This window comes from Prunus persica, chromosome G3, assembly GCF_000346465.2.
Source record: "Prunus persica cultivar Lovell chromosome G3, Prunus_persica_NCBIv2, whole genome shotgun sequence".
Classification (NCBI taxonomy): domain Eukaryota; kingdom Viridiplantae; phylum Streptophyta; class Magnoliopsida; order Rosales; family Rosaceae; genus Prunus; species Prunus persica.
The window spans coordinates 7411882-7428881 of NC_034011.1; positions in this window are offsets into that span (position 1 = coordinate 7411882).

A 17000-nucleotide genomic window follows, 5' to 3' on the forward strand; every position below is an offset into this window, starting at 1 on the left:
ACTGAAAATCCTCAAGACTAAAACCATAAAATAAAGATGGCATAAGACGTCTTCGGTAGCCAAAAGATGGATGTTCTAAGCGAGAATGCCACAGTAGAATGTGTCGTTGATGATCTTTGACAGAACCTTTGGTAAGATGAACCCGGTCTTGACAAATATCATCAACATAATACAATCCCTCTCTCTTAGTATCATGCCCAATGATCTCCTTTGTGAGACTATCCTAAAGAAGATAGAAAAACGGGTACATTAATACAAAACAATTAAGTTGCTTAGTGACTTGTCCAATATACAAGAGGTTATTGGAGAGAGAAGGTACAAGTAAGCAATGATGTAGGGAGAGAGAATGAGTTAATTCCACTGTTCATGCGCCTGTAACAGGACTTGAGTCACCATTAGCATTGGCCACACTGCTCAAGTGAGGTGAGGCACGATACGTAAAGTTTCGGGAATCAAAGGTCATATGATCAGTGCACCAGAGTCAATTATCTAGCCAAAATCTGAATGTAAGCTGGAAGAGTTTAAGGTTCAACTATTGTTACCTTGGGAGTTACTTCCAGAACTCATACTTCCCTAAGTTGGAAAGTTCTTTATTTACAAGAGAATAAGTCTACTCAATTATCAGCGAGCTATTCACCCCTTATGTTTTATAAAAACCGTATACTGTTGACACCATCATTCTACTATGGTTTGTGTCATTAACTTTTCTCATCTATTCTAGCATAGTTTAGAACCTGTTAACAAGTATTCTGCCCTATTTGTTCATATTGTTTCATTTGGCTTCTATTTTTCTGAATTTTTCCGTTCTTCGTTTTCTTAATAGTTGCAAATTGTTCTTCTTAGTAATATCCTTTGTTTTGAGGGTGATCATGAGGATGTACGTACTTTGACAAACAGAATGTCGCGCAACAGCAGCAGTATTGACGTTCGATATACGCTAAACATTGTAGGAAAAAATGTGATGGTGCTGGTTTGGAATTTAGAATATCCAGATCAGCCGACAATTACAGTCGTTCTTATTGGGCATGCACTAAATGTGGACAGTTTAGTGAGTGAATAAATGGAGCTGAGATAAATACAATAGGTTGATGCATGATCGTGAGAAATTATTTTCAACATTTAACGATATGTCTACCAAACTTGAAGTAATTGTTGAAGATGTTCCAAGATGCTTGAAGATAAACAAGAGTCCTCAATGTAATCTGAGTCCTCAATGTAATCTTTGTACTATTTTCTCCATTGTAATGGCAATTTTGTGTTAACATTTGTCCTTGTAATTTCTCAACAAAAAAAAAAAAAGAAAAAAAAAGAAAAAAGAAAAAAGAAAAAATGCTTGCCTTGCTCAATTGATTTGAACAATATTATGTATGTATGGCTTCATATCTCGTGTCTATGTTTTTCCTCTATCCTTCAATGTCCTCTTTGTTCTACCGCGGAAAATTCATCCGCGGCGGCCTGGTGTTCGCTGCGGAATTTTCTTGTTGTTTGCGTAGGTGTGACACTGTTGACAGCAAAAGCTCCAACAGAAAGTAATTGAAAAAAAATGTAAATTTGCACTCCAATAATCAACTATAATCAATCGATAGTGATTGATGGGGATTGGGGTCCAGACATAGGTCACCAACAACCACACAAGCACCGAAATATAGGGCTAGTACAAACTCACATATATTGTAGCAAATCCATGCCACAAATAAACTATTTCAATAATCATCAACAAAGCCCTCCACAACTATTAAATTAGCCTTATTTATAGGCTTTACAAGACTTGGGCACCAAGGCTACTTGGTCCAAAAGTAAACTAATTAATTATAAAATCACACATAAATATATATATATATATATCATAAAACTAACTAAATAAGAAAATAACAATATATATCATGAAATAACTAATTAAATGTTAAATATCTATCTTGATCCACCCCTATACTCCTGCATCAGTGAGTTGGGTGGGGAACTAGCCCAATATAGGTTCTTTTATTTGCCTCAATGAAGAAGATTTCAATATTTTTCTAGTGCGAACATAAGAACAAGCAGAAAATAAAAAAACAGAATTAAGAACTGAAGATTTCTTGATTTAGTTCATTATCAATGCAAACTCAAAGTAAATGACAGATACTTATCCTAAGCTGAGGATTTCTCTACTCAGGTCATTATAGCTATAGACTTGAAAAGTAAATGACAGTAATGAAAATGATGAATGTTCATATGAAGATTTCTCTATTCATATAAATATTGGAATAAAAGTAAACAACATAGCCTGAAAATTTCTCTATTCAGACTTGGTACAGATTTCTCTACTCAATACCAAGTGTTGGTAGAACATAAAAATAAAAATATAACAATCAGGAGTTGTCAAATGATCATCTTGAAGGAAAGGTAAGTTGTTTCAAGCTTAAGGTTTTCAAGTGTTGAAGATGTTGAGTGTGTTTGAGAGAGTTGTGTCTGTTGATTGTTGATGACTTCTCCTTTTATTTATAGAGAAAATGAAGTGGGTTGAGTCCTGGGCCCAACAGTCAATGAGAAGTACCCACATGCCATTGATTTTGGTGAGTGGGTTGCTGAAAAAGCAATTAGAAGTGTTGCTTTGGTGTTGTTCCCTAGGTGAAGCTCCCAGGTAATTCAAAATATCTTCCAAGCAAAACTTGTTTCCCTCCATCAGCAAGCTTATTTTATTATTTATTTTTTTAAATAAGCTCAGGCCTTCATGCTAACTCATGCACCTCCATTAACTTAACAAAAGTTGGCCAGCATGCCCCTTAGCTTCTTCTTTGATCCTACTTTGATGTGTGACGATTCGAGCATGGTATATTTATCCAAATGCTACCAAATTTTAGTATGTTGTTCTATACATATAGAGGAACAACATTTGTCAAATCCATTTGAGACTGGAAAGTACGATTTGGCATGGCTCAAACTGACTGGTCGTCATAGACAGTTCCTTCGAGTAGACTTCATTGTTTAATTCGCTGAGTATTCTAATCTTATCCAAATGATGCTACTTTTGGATAAAATATAGTAGGCAAGCATTTGAACCACTTTCATGAAGAACGAAAATTCATTTGAGCATTGAAAATTGCTCATCGGACTGGAACTTCGGCATATTGGGCTGGAAAACATGTTTCAGTATTTCATGCCCTGAAAAGTCCTTACATATCCAAACCCTGTAAATTTAGGATATATTATAGGAAACATCCAAATGAAGAACTTTTATGAAGAAAGAACTTCATTTGAGCATTGGAAGTTGTTCATTGGGCAGGATTCATCTGACTGCTGCTACTGTCATAAACACTTCCTTCTGATATGCCTTCAATGTGTTTGATAGTTTGAAAGGCTACGCTTATCCAGATGCTTCCCAATTTGTATATGTCTTAGTAGAAATCCAAATGGACAAATTTCATGAAGGGGAGGCTGGCACTGAATGAGATTTTCTTGCCCAAACAAGGAGGACTTGCCACTGCTGGTGTAAACATTTTGATGCACCTGTCATGAACACTTTGCTTGAACATTGGAAGTTGTTCATTTGACTCACTCCCAATGACTAGCCATGAATGTATAGTCATGTTTTAGCTATACTGATGAACTATAATTTCCAATTTTGGTTCAAACAGTCCCTTTGCTGGTCTGTAATATTAATACAATCCTAATTTCGTTTAATTATTCTTGATCTGGATGGTTTTGGCCTATGATATATGAATATGAGAATAGGGCCTATAATATAATATATTAGTTGGGAACGACTTTGATCATGGTATGTTTGCTGAGTTTGATCATGGCATGTTGGCATTATCCTTTATTTCTATACAATGTTCTTTAGAAAGGCTCTAGATAAAAATAAAATAAATTTCCGAACATAAAATTAGGGAAAAGAAAAACTCTCACTTGAAAGCAAAGATTCATAGACAGACGAAAAGGGTATTTTCCCAAACATAAAGTAAGTCATGATCGGACCAGAGGGCCTACATTAGAAATTGCATTAGAAACTGCAAGGCATGAGACATTATATTGTTGAAAAGATTTACACATATTTCATCTCTCAGGATATTGATCATCTTCAGTTTGATAGTTTGTTTTCAAAACCATCTTAAAATGAACATGTATATTATGTTTTTACAAAGTATAATATCATGGATATTATGTTTTTATTACATGTTATGAAAAAGAATATAGTTTCGGATGTTTTGTTTTTATTACACGAGTATAGTTTCATACCTCTGTGTCTCCAGATTAAATACATAAACATCTCCAAAGCAGTTGATATGGCTGCCAACAACTGCCCATCAGAGATAAGCTGGTGAACATTTTGTTATGGGAGGTTCACTAGGTGGTAATTCTTGATCCTGCAAATCACAGCAAGGGGTGAACCTGTGCACTAGTTCTCCTTAGTATCCCGTTTGATAACCATTTCAATTTTAGTTTTTAGTTTTTATTTTTATGTGCTAGAGTATAGAGGGAAAAGAGGGAAAATAGAAGTGAGAATGAGAGTGAAGATGGGATTGAGGCAGAGCTGGTCCTGACTAATCTAAGGCCTAAGACAAAAGTCTAGAGTGTGCCCTTCATAGAAAAATTAATCACTGAGATTATAATGTTTGGAAGAATAAGACATTCATGGTGCCATTAGCACGCTGCTCCTTCTTGGGAAGGATGAGTGTTTACTTCTGTATTTATTTTAAGTTTGCAATTATTAAGTGTTTTTCTGGTAAGCACATGAGGGCTATAAAAAAAGTTGTGTGCCGCTCTCAAATTTGGGCCCTGTGCCGTTGCCTGTTCGCCCTTGTCAAAGGCTTGCTCTTATTGAGAGGGAAGATAAGAGGGGATGAGGAAAGAAGGAATAACAAAAGTGAACGCAGAAACTAAAAACTGAAATCTATTTGAAATTGTTTTCACTTTTGTTACTCTTCCCTCTCATCCTCTCTCTCAATCTCATCCTCACTCTCTTTCTCACTCTCATTTTCCTCTATAATCTACCATAAAAATGAAAATTAAAAACTAAAATTGAAATGATTATCAAACGGGCCCTAAGATAAGTCAAGAAACAGAAGCCATATAACACCTCAATCAAGCTCTAAGTCTCAAAAATCAATCAGTCTGAGTGAGAAAGTATGTGTATCTACAAAATTATTGCCAAATTCAGGGCTGAAAAAATGCATGTGGAACCTTCTAAAATTCACACTGGTCACCAAGCAAATGAGCCCTTTATAGTCAAACCCCGAAAAGTTGTTCTTTTATTAAGGAGTATCAAAAAATGTTAGGGGGGATGAACTAAAATAATGAAACAATAGATAAAAGAGAGCAACAAAAAGAGGACTGCTATCATTAAGCGAGAAGAATCAAAACTAAAAACCATGGAATGGGCAAATGGTAGTTTCTGAGGAAGTTGTCCCAAAACTGAACACTGTCAGTACTGTCTGCGCTTACAAGGTTCCCACACCTGGAGAAAAGAAACAAGTTGATTTTCAGAAAAGGCAGTTCAGGAGCTAAACACCAATGGACGCAGACCAACTGAAAAATAAATTTCAAAAGCTACAGAAAATAATAACGTCACAGCTCCTTAACCTCCGAGTCCAACTGTAATCCTGTACATTTCATGCTCCAGTTTAGCATCCCAGCATCTTATAATCCTGCCCAATGAAAAAGAAAAAACTAAGAAAGCAACATGATGAAATAAAGGAAGATCGAGATGACCAAAACGCCATAGCCATGGACAAAATAGGGCAGTGCCAGTGGCGTCACTTACCTGACCTTGTTATTCACCGAATCATCCGACTCCTTCCAACTAGAGCTGCTGTGCACATGAGTTTTCTTTCCAATGGGTAGATGTGCGGTCTTTGGTCCCCGTATTAGATTTTGACGCGGGCGTGCAAGACAGCCTTGATGATCACCCCAGTTCAAAGTTCATCAACTTGGTGGAAAGGTGTTTGGAATTTCATAAGGAAGACAAGGTCGACTTAGATAAACTCACGCTTCACATGAGGTACACTAAAGACTATGAAACTCGAGTCAATAAATGGTGGGATTTTGCAGTTGAGAGAAGCGTCAAAGAGTTCAATATGAACCTCACTAATTAAAGTTTTGTTAGACTACTACTCCTATGCCTTGGAGACCCTTTTTTTTCTAATGCAAAATCTGTAACTAGCTTAAATTTGGAGTATGTGACATTAACAAGTACCAGCTGGCTATGGTGTTAAAGTTGAAGTTATGAACCTTGAATCTTTTACATACCGTAGAGAAAATCGGTGCCAGAAGAGTATTATCTCGTGTGAATCCCGCAACCTGAAATATATCTATGCTGAGCTCCTCCTAAGTAACTTCATTAATGTGTGGATACCAATACGGTGTGAAGGCCAAAATCAATGCACCAGATCGAATTTCCTTATCTTTTAAAATTTGATTGCTGGCCTACATTCAGACTTCTGGACAAGAAGCATTTCCCTACTCTTAAGAGATTATCTTCTAAAATTTGAATGCTCCGAACAAATAGCCTATTTATTTATGATGCCGACGTACATACCATACTTATTGCTTGATATATTTTGATCCCCTTTCTCAGTTTCTGCCATCAATGCTTACCAGTTTCACCTTTCTTTTTTCTTGTGCATGGACGACAATGTAGGTTTTCATCTTTCCAGAAACTTTGAGAAAAGGACTGGCACTGGGTCGTGTCGTGTCGGGTTCGTGTCATGTCGGAATAATAAACGTGCCAAGAATGCTCAACCCGAACCCAACCTATTTAATAAACGTGTTGTGTCGGGTTCGGGTCGTCTTTTATCGTGCGGGTTTCGAGTCGTGTAACGGGTTTATAAATAATAACATGCATATTACAAAACTCACAACCGAAAAAATTTTAATTAAAAAAAACAGAGAGTAGAGAAAATATAAGGAAAAGAAAGAAAAAAAAAGATTGAGAGATGAGAGAAGAGAGAAGGAAAAGAAAGGAAAAAAAATAGAGAGAGAGAGAGAGAGAGGAGAGAAGATTGAAGGAAAGAAAGAAAGAAAAAAGAGAGATGAGAGAAAACTAAAGAGAAAGAAAAGAAAGAAGAAAAAAAAAAGGAGAGAAGAGGAAAGGAAAAGAGAGAAGAAAAAAAAAAGGGAGAAAGAAGAAAGAAGGAAAAAAAAAAGAGGAGAAGAGAGACGGAAAAGAAAGGAAAACACAAAAGAAAAAAAATATTATAAATATCAAAAGGCATACCATAAAATCACAAAGTTGTTTGTAGCATGGTGGATAAGGTGTTTGAGAGAAATGAGGATGGTAGGAGTTTGAAACCCTTTGTTTGTGTGTTGAAGTCTCTATTTGTCTTTATTTTTAGCGGGTTAGCAGGTTGTACACGGGTTGACACGACCCGTTTAATAAACAGGTTAGATAGGTATTATAGCGGGTTAGCGGGTTTATCCGAAACCCACCCGTTTATTAAACGGGTCAGAACGGGTTGACCCGAAATTGACTTGTTTTTTTATCGTGCGGGTTGAACCCGCTAATTTCTCGTGCGGATTTCGAGTCGTGTATCGGGTAGTATCCGAAATTGCCACCCCTTTGAAAGGCCCTCCCTCCACCATTGCCTAGACTCAGACATCTTCAGGTCTTCATGCTCACTTCTCCAACAGAGGCTACAGGTTCTGCATTGTGGAACTCTTTGCTTTGGATGGCACCTTCTGCTTATCAATGGTCCTGGTGCTGCCACATATCAGAATATTAAAGAGTAAAGCTGTTGAGATATTGTTAGTCTTGTTAGGCAGTTTAGGAAAACTGTTAGTATTGATAAGAGAAGGTTAATGGTGAGAATAAAGAGCATACACAGTCACACAACCATGGGTTAAAGAGCAAAGGAGAGTTTTCTTATTTGGACTGGTTTTAAGCAAATTGGTCGAAGAAAATTGAATATATATTGTGCATTAATTATATTCATATATATATAGTTTTCATAAGCTTAAATTCATATTAATAGGGGTAAACATGGAATAAAATAGTTAATCATTTCAATGGATTAAAGGAGTGACACATAGCACACAAAAAAGGGAGAAGGTAGTAGAAAGTAGAAGTGAAGAGCCTAAGAGGGAAGGTAGATAGCATTTCTCACTAAATAAATCCAAAAACTCGGTTACATTTTCAGTAAATTCAAAAAATACCCTTACTAAATAAACAAACATCAAGGACACCAGACAAACATTTAGGGTCAATCAAAGAAAGAGGATGTCAGCTGCATTAGAGAGTGAGTCAGACAAAACATTGAGGGATGGAAACAATTCTATCTGTCAATGGCGAGCAAAGAGGTGCTAGTGAAAGCAGTGGCTACTGCAATTCCAGCTTATCACCTTATCCTATGTCATGTATCAAGCTCCCAGCTGCCACCTGCAAAGAAATCAACAGCAATTTAAGATCCATTGGAAAGCTTGGGGTAAGCTGTGCCTTCCCAAAGATCAAGGACTGAAAATTTGCACATTTTTATAATAAGCCAAAGTGCTTCCTAGAGAAATAGTCTTTGTGTGCATGCTTTTAGGGGAAAGCAGTTTGTCGCTCCTATTTGTAGTTATCCCAAGCCTAATTAAAAAGGCCACCGAAAGTGTGAGGATTGAGGTTGATGAAAATCCAGGGTTAGTATCAAAAACTGATAATGAGAAAAAGAATAAGAAGAAATAATTTATATTTGTGTTGAATAAGGTGTATATCTATATGTAGGCTCTCCTAGCTTGCACTGTGCTCTGTTAGGACCAATTTTTGGTATATTGGCAATTTTTTGTTACAAAAATATAGAGTAGGTCTTTGGGTGTAACCTACAGTTTTTAAGTGACGTTCTGCTATCCTGGATCAATGTGGCTCAGAGACAATGCCAAGGTATGTTTTGCATCCATGCATTCATATTTGCATATTTGCAAGTTCATCAAAAGTAGCTGTCAGATGTATAGGACTGATATATGATTTCATTCTTACATAATCTAGTGCCTGACATCAGTGAGTTTTTAACGATGATTTTATACTCTTTAGTTTGGTGTTTATTTAAGCAAAATGGTTCTTTTGTCTTTTCAGTTGGGTTTTTAGTTAAGTGGCTTTATTTGTTTTAAAGAAATACTTTATTTGTTAAAAAGCCCATATTTTCTAAAAGCCTTTTTTGGTATCTGGCCTCGTTTTAAGCATGAAAAAAATAAGAATGGACTTGTGCTGCTTTTTACCCTGCGGCTTTTGGAAAAATGGAACGACAAAATATTATTGCAGAGAGTTTTTGAGAGTTTATATTGAAAACTCATGTGGTTGTTCCTTGTTAGCCTCCATGAGTGATTAAATCATCATCTTTTTATATATGTGTGAGCTCATTAGCATTATGCATGTTGGTGATCAACAATCGTGCCTTGAGGTGCGAGCTATCAAACAACATGATGCGTAACTTGTAACACCCCGACTCCAAATTTTATTTCTATTTTAAATTATTTAAGTGAATTTACGAATTTACCCTTAGGGTAGGGGTAAATTGGTCATTTTCTTGCCCGGAAAGTGTTTGAGGCAGTGACTGGTATTTTTAGGTAGGTGGTACTGAGACGAATTCGTAGACACGCGGTAGGCTTAATTCAGAGTTGTAACGAAGAAGTTACGATCAAAACATCGACAATGGCAAAACCGTAAATATTTCAAAATTTGAGTTTAAAATATCTGACTTCTCTCTCTCTCTCTCTCTCTCTCTCTCTCTCTCTCTCTCTCGTGGCTGAACCCCCCTCCCCGCTTTGATTTTTCGCCGGAATTTCAGACGGCGAGAACTTTGCCATCCGACCTCCATTTGAGGTGCGGTTTCTTGCAAAAGCTTCCTCTCTTCCTCCTCTACCCAGCCCACCCCTTTTCTCCGATCGAAAACCTGGCGAACGACGGTGGCAACGCCGTGAAAAATCAGCCGAAACTACCGACGTCACCGGCGACGTTTCCGACCATCGCGAGCTGTGCCGTCACTTGGAACAGGTAGCTCTCCTCCCCTTCTAGCTATTTCCTAGGTTGTACGACGACAATGGCGACGGTGGTCGCCGGATCGAGGCCGTGAAGTTCCGGGTTAAACCGTGAGTTTTCGACGCCGATTCCGGCCACTTGCCGTCCGAATTGGACTTGGGTGTAGTTGAATAAAGTGATCCACTCGTCGTGTAGAACCTGTAGCCGGGAGGGTGGCTTGTAGTTTGGAGATTTTCTGATGAAGCTTTATCGCTTTGGACACCCGCGCTTGTGGCGGCGCATGCGCACTGTAGTAGAGGGGAATATTTGTCCCAATGCGATCTCCTGGTTGTCACGAGTGCTAGGATTTTGCGGATCTCAATTCGGACATCGTTTGACTATCGAACGGATTTTCGTATATTGTGCGTTATCCGAGTTCGATAGGTTCTGACCGTTGGATCGTTTTCCGGATTGTTCTAGGTATTCCTAGGATCGTATAGGAATTTGCGGATTGTGAATCGGAGCCCCGGATGTTCCGATTTAATAACTTAAAATTTGCGTTTTATAATAACCGTCCAATCGTCCGATTGTAAGCGATCTAACCGTCCCTTTCGGACCAAATTTGAGAGATGGGTATCTTAGACCTTGTGAAACCTTTAGGAACTTTCGGATTGTAAAACGGAGGTTGTGGGTCCCGTGGGCCCGTTGACCCAAATTGGGAAGTTTGACCGCCAGTTGACCGAGTGTCTCCTGAAGTTGTTCCATCGTCCAAATTGAGTAGTTGGACCTTAGAACGTCTCATTCCTCATACACTTACTAGAAACCTGGGAAATTAGGATATTTAATTCAAAGTACTCGTTCGAAACGTTTCGTATTAATCTCATATACGTATTCTGAATTAGGTACTCCGATCACGCATACGCAGCAGGCGGGACCCTCTCAGGGTCAAACAGCGTGGGACTACTTGTGAGTGGACTTTGTTTTCAAATCTTATGCATGGTTTTATTGATGAAAGATTTATGCATAATGTTTTTAATGATTTATTGAATATATTATATTCATGAGTTGAACTTGATGTTTATATAGCGCTTTGGCATAGTTGGGTATTGAAAGTATATTTTATATGGATTTTGGGAAATGTTATGCATGATGTTTTAAATGGTATTTTGGATATATTATTTATGAAATTGTTGAAAGTGATATTTTTATGAGGCATTGAAAATATATTTTGGGATTTGACATATTTGAGTATCTTGAGTATGAATATATGGATTTTGAGGATTTCTATATATATTTGGCTATGTGTGAGGTACTTTGGTTGTTGAGATGAGATTGTGAAAAGTGGTGAGTATAGAATGTCAGTTTGGAGTGCTATAAGCACTACCCTATATACCTCCCCGGATTTGGAACTTGGATACGGAGACTTAAGATACTTGGAATTGTCGGAACCCGGGGCATCCTTGACGGGATGTTGCTGTAGACCCTTGATTGGATAGTCTGCGCGCATAGTATTGATCACAGACGTACAGGTTTTGAGGTTATCGACGGTACGTGCTGGCTGAGAGTTGGTCCCCCAGTTGGACGGCTAGTTCCCTAGTCACATGGTGGATTGATGACTCTTCATGAGGACTCTGCCAGGGTGACTAGTCAAACAATCCCCCGGTTGGATTGTTTCCCCGGTACAACTAGGTGATGGTCATATTTATATTATATATATCTATCTCTTATATTATATATTTATATATATAATTCATTCATTCTTGTTTTTCGGTGAGGATACTTCCTTGTTGGTCGTGCCAATGGGTACGCTTTAGAGAGTTTGGTTGTGAGATTTATAATTTTTGGATGGTAGGTTTTGTAAAGCGTTCTTTATGGATTTCAGACTTGGCATCTGGTATTGATTTGTTTTGATATATATATTATATATATATATATATATATATATACTTGAGAATGATGGTTTTGAGATGCATAAGATTTCTTGCATGGTTTTTTAAACGGTGGGGTTATATTATGTTGGTTTACACTGAACTGAATTTATTTTTGTCCACTCACAATTTTCTGTTTTGCGCCCCCTAGCCAGTAGTTGACTGAGCTCCGCAACAGAGCCGGATCGTGCGCTTTCGAGCCTTGAGCCTGCGTAGGACTCTTTCTTCATGTTTTTCCCTTTAAACTCTGTTTTGTTGAAATTGAAGTTCTTAGACATGCTCTGTTATCGCCCCTGTTAGGGTTTGATTTGTGAGGCCGGAGGCCATTTTGTTGTCAACTGTTTATTCGTTTTAAAGCATGCTGTTGGTTGGGATTATTCTGTATTTTTATGCAGGTTGAATTTTGTTGGGTTTGTTCATTCACAGGGGGGACTCTGCCAAAATTTTGGTAGAGAGTCTTGGATTTTAGTAAGTGGGCCCGGCATTGGGGTGATGTCGGAACAAAAACGAGGTTTGCTCCGGTCTCCGGAGAAATTCCGGGGCGGGTCCTGTCAGCTAATTAATTGTCACATCCCAGGATCAACTCCGCCGTAGCACGATATTGTCTACTGTGGGCCCCCTCTCTGCCCTCACGGTTCTGTTTCTGGGAACTCACGAGCAACTTCCCAGTGGGTCACCCATCCTGGGATTGCTCTAGCCCCCAACTCGCTTAACTTCGGAGTTCCTACGACTCCGAAGCTAGTTGAAAGGACCCGCCCCGAATTTTTTATAACCCGAGGCGACCCCTTTGGAATTCCCGACATCCTCCCGATGCCAGGCCCAATTACTAAAGACCGAGACTTCCTGCCGAAATTTCGGCAGAGTCTCCCCTATAATTTAGACATTTCTCAATATTTCAACCTGCATAAAAACACATTTAATATTCACAACTGGCAGCATGCACAATATAATTTCATGCAACTTCACATAAATGGCCTTCGGCCTTCCAATAATTCTCAACCAACTACCACACTATTCAAATACAAATTATGACTAACATTTAGTCTGCGGCTGCACCTAATAACCTTAGGCTGCCTACGTACCCTCCTTGAGGGATCAAGCCACACGTAGTTCTTCCCTAAAACCCAATTCCATACTTGGGCGATACCTTATTTCATTTCTCTGGATTTCATATAATTTCCCCATACGCCGGTACAACCAACGCCGCGTATGGGGCCTGTCAACACGCCGGATAACCTACGCCACGTGCGACCATGCCATACTATCATAATATCTCCCCATACGCCGGTACAACCAACGCCACGTATGGGGTCTGTCTCAACGCCGGATAACCTACGCCACGTGAGACCTGCACATTATATCACATATCTCCCCATATGCCGGTACAACCAACGCCACGTATGGGGCTTGTCCCAACGCCGGATAACCTACGCCACGCGGGACCTCAACATCATATCACAAATCTCCCCATACGCCGGTACAACCAACGCCACGTATGGGGTCTGTCGACACGCCGGATAACCTACGCCACGTGCGACTCAACACAATATCACAATATCTCCCCATACGCCGGTACAACCAACGCCACGTATGGGGCCTGTCCACACGCCGGATAACCTACGCCACGTGGAACCTAACTTTCACTTGGTGGTGCTTGTAGTGAATCCAAAATCCGGGAAGGTACCTAAGGTAGTGCGTGTAGCACTCCAAACTGACAGTCTAGACTCTTTTGTACCCTTGTACAAACATATTATAATTATAATTATATATATTAATTTTAATATTGTGTAACCCTCCACAATAGTCTAACACCCGATAATCTCCCCTGGAAAGGTGAGATTATTCTGGGAGACTCACGGTCAACCAAGGGTCAAACTACTCTAACCCTGGTCAAACGGACCTGCGGAACCCACGACGTCCAATTTCCGATCCAAAAGTCCCAATGGGTTCTACCAGGTACAGGACACTTGTCCTGCAAGTTTGGTTCAGATCGGACGGTCGGATCGCTCACGATCGCACGATCTGACAGTTAGTATAAAATATAAACTTTAAAATTATTATTCGGAACATCCGGGGGTCCAATTCACGATCTGTGAATTCCTACTCGATCCTAGAATTACCTAGATTAACATATATTAAATTTGGGTCCATCCAACGGTCCCAACCTATCGAACCCGGATAACGCGCAATATGCGAATATCCGTTCGATAGTCAAACGACGTCCGAATTGAGATCCGCGAAATCCTACGCACTCGTGACAACCTAAGGATCTCATCGGAACACAGTGCTACTTTTTCTACAGTGCCCACGCGACGCCGCATGCGCCGGCAGCGCGTGGATTCCAAAGCGATAACGCTTCGCCGGAAAATCTCAAAACCACGGCTCCAAACTCCTACCCTAGGTATAACACCCTATTTGGAGCCACTTTTGTTCTTGGACCTACCCCAAAAACTGACCGGAAGTGGCCGATCACGGCGGCCGAAGTTCGGCCAATTTTCAATTCGAAAATCGAGTTGGCTACGCTAAGAATCGATCTAATCCTATCCAACCATCAGCTAGAGCAGCTCGAGAGGTTCAAAATTCATACATGGGTCGACGGAATTGGTGGCCGGAGGAGGGAGATCGGCGGCTTCGAAGTTTGGACGACGTCGGCCGCTTCATCTCCAGATTCCGGCGAATCCGCGGCGGCTGGCGGCAGGAGGTGGCTGGGGTAGGAAGAGGACGACGCCTCGGTCATTTTGGTACCGGTCCCGTCCACAGCCGTGGCCGGTGGCCGGAGTTACGAGGAGAGAGAGGGGAGAGACCGACGGGAGAGAGAGAGAGAGGTCGCAGGAGAGAGAGAGAGAGAGAGAGAGAGAGAGAACCAGATTTTTATAAAAATCCCATTTTGAAATATTTATGATTGTGCCACTGGGTTTCTTTTGACCATATCTCTCTCGTTACAACTCCAATTCGAGCCCACTACGTATCTATGAACTCGTCTCAATACGACCTATCCAAAAATACTAGTCACTGCCCCCAACTCTCTCCGATTAAAAATATGACTAAAATACCCTTAAATAATTAAATAATTAAATAAGGGTTAAATTCGGGGTCGGGTTGTTACACTAGTGAGCTCCCAAAAGGCCTTGTGCTAGATGGATGCGGGTGTGCACATATAAGGCACACACCCCCTCTCCGTTGGTTGACGTGGGATCTTACAATCCATCCCCCTAAAGGGCCCGACGTCCTCGTCGACACACTCGCACCACACGGCAGAGTGGCTCTGATACCAGATTATCACATCCCAGGATCAACGCCGCCGTAGCACGATATTGTCCGCTTTGGGCCCCCCTCTCTGCCCTCATGGTTTTGTTTCTGGGAACTCACGAGCAACTTTCCAGTGGGTCACCCATCCTGGGATTGCTCTAGCCCCCAACTCACTTAACTTCGAAGTTCCTACGACTCCGAAGCCAGTGAGCTCCCAAAAGGCCTCGTGCTAGATGGATGTGGGTGTGCACACATAAGGCACATCACCCCCTCTCCGTTGGTTGATGTGGGATCTTACATAACTATCTTTCAATTTTTTCTCAAGTGAAGATTAATTTTATTTGTTTTCTTATGTGGTAGCATTGATTACCTGGTTTTTATTTTTTTTTTATTTTTTTTATTTTCTTTTGCGTTGCATAGATGAGATGGTTGAAAAGTGTAACAACAGTTGACACCAAGGAATGAGTTCCGGTGTTTTTGGATGCTATCGAAGTGAAGCTTCCTCTTGGGGCATTAAGGTGTGCAAAATTTTGGAAAGAGCAACCGAAGTTGGGATGAGAGCACAAACAAAATCTACGGTCTTCAGTCAAGGTTTGAGAATTGAAATTGGAAACTTTGATTCAATCAAAAGGGACATACAATTCATTTGAAGTGTACCATGTAGAGCTTATAAAATTGTTACAATTTATTTTTCATTGAGGTCATGTTGTCTATTCTTAGAATTTAATTTCGAACTTCTGATTCAATCAAAAGGGACTTACAATTCATTTGAAGTGTACCATGTAGTGCTTAGAAAAATGTTGTCCATGTCCAAACCTGGAATCAACTTAGAATGATGAAGTATGAAGTGTTCAGCAAGGATTGAATGGTGAGGACCTTTGGTAAGGATGCCTTCAACAACTAGATCAACTTGCAGAGGGAAACGAGACAAGCATTCGTCATGCTACGGGTACCGGTGTTGTAAGGGTAAGGGTCAAAAGTCAACAAGTGTGAGGTAAGTAGTAATTCTGGCACAATCAGAGTAAGGGTCAAAAGTAGTTACCTTTCCACCTTAGCACTATTCCCCTTTTATAGAAAAAGGGAAGTGGATGTTTGCCCAAAGTTTCGATGTGGAACTTTGGGAAATCATTGTGGTAGTGACACGTGTCCCAAGATCTAGGTTTTGTAGGCTTCATCTTTGGCAATCTGTTGCCCTATCGGAGAAAGATTTATATTCGGTACCTTTAGTTGTGATGACGTCATCAATACTCTAAGTTAGAGGTTTTCTTGGGGTGTCTCCTCTTTGGAAGTTTGTGGGTCTATCACTATACGAGTCCCCCAATGACGAATGCACTTGGTTGATTATGATACAAACAGTAGTCCCCCAAGTTGCCGATCGAGAAGTGGCTTCTGGGTTGTGAACTTATAAAATGTCAAATAATCATACCGAGGGGTTCGGCATGCCCCCAAGTTTGCAATCTAGAAGTTATTTTGGCATGAAGGTAACCGAAGGTGAATTAAAACATAGAGCGCCAGTCGCGCGATAGAGTTTTCTACACGATCGGCATGCTTCTTCCCGATCAGTAGGGAGACTATGCGCTTGTCACGCTAGAGTCTCCTACACGATCGTCACACATCTTGTCAATCAATTGGGAGACTGCGAGCATGTCGTACAAGAGAGTCTCCTACACGATTGACATGCGTCTTGCCAATTGGTAAATAGACTATGCACAAGTCGTCCTAATTTTGAGAAAGTTCAAAGGTTGGTAATCAAATGCATGCCACGTGGCAGTAATAGTTTGAGTAATCAGATGGTAATGAAGGTCGTTAGTGTTGGAAATGAGGCTTCATTATGGGTAGTTGAGTTGCAATGATGTGCATTGGCTCATGAATCGAGGCGTCGATATGCCACAAGGGTATAATGTCCTTGCCTAGGG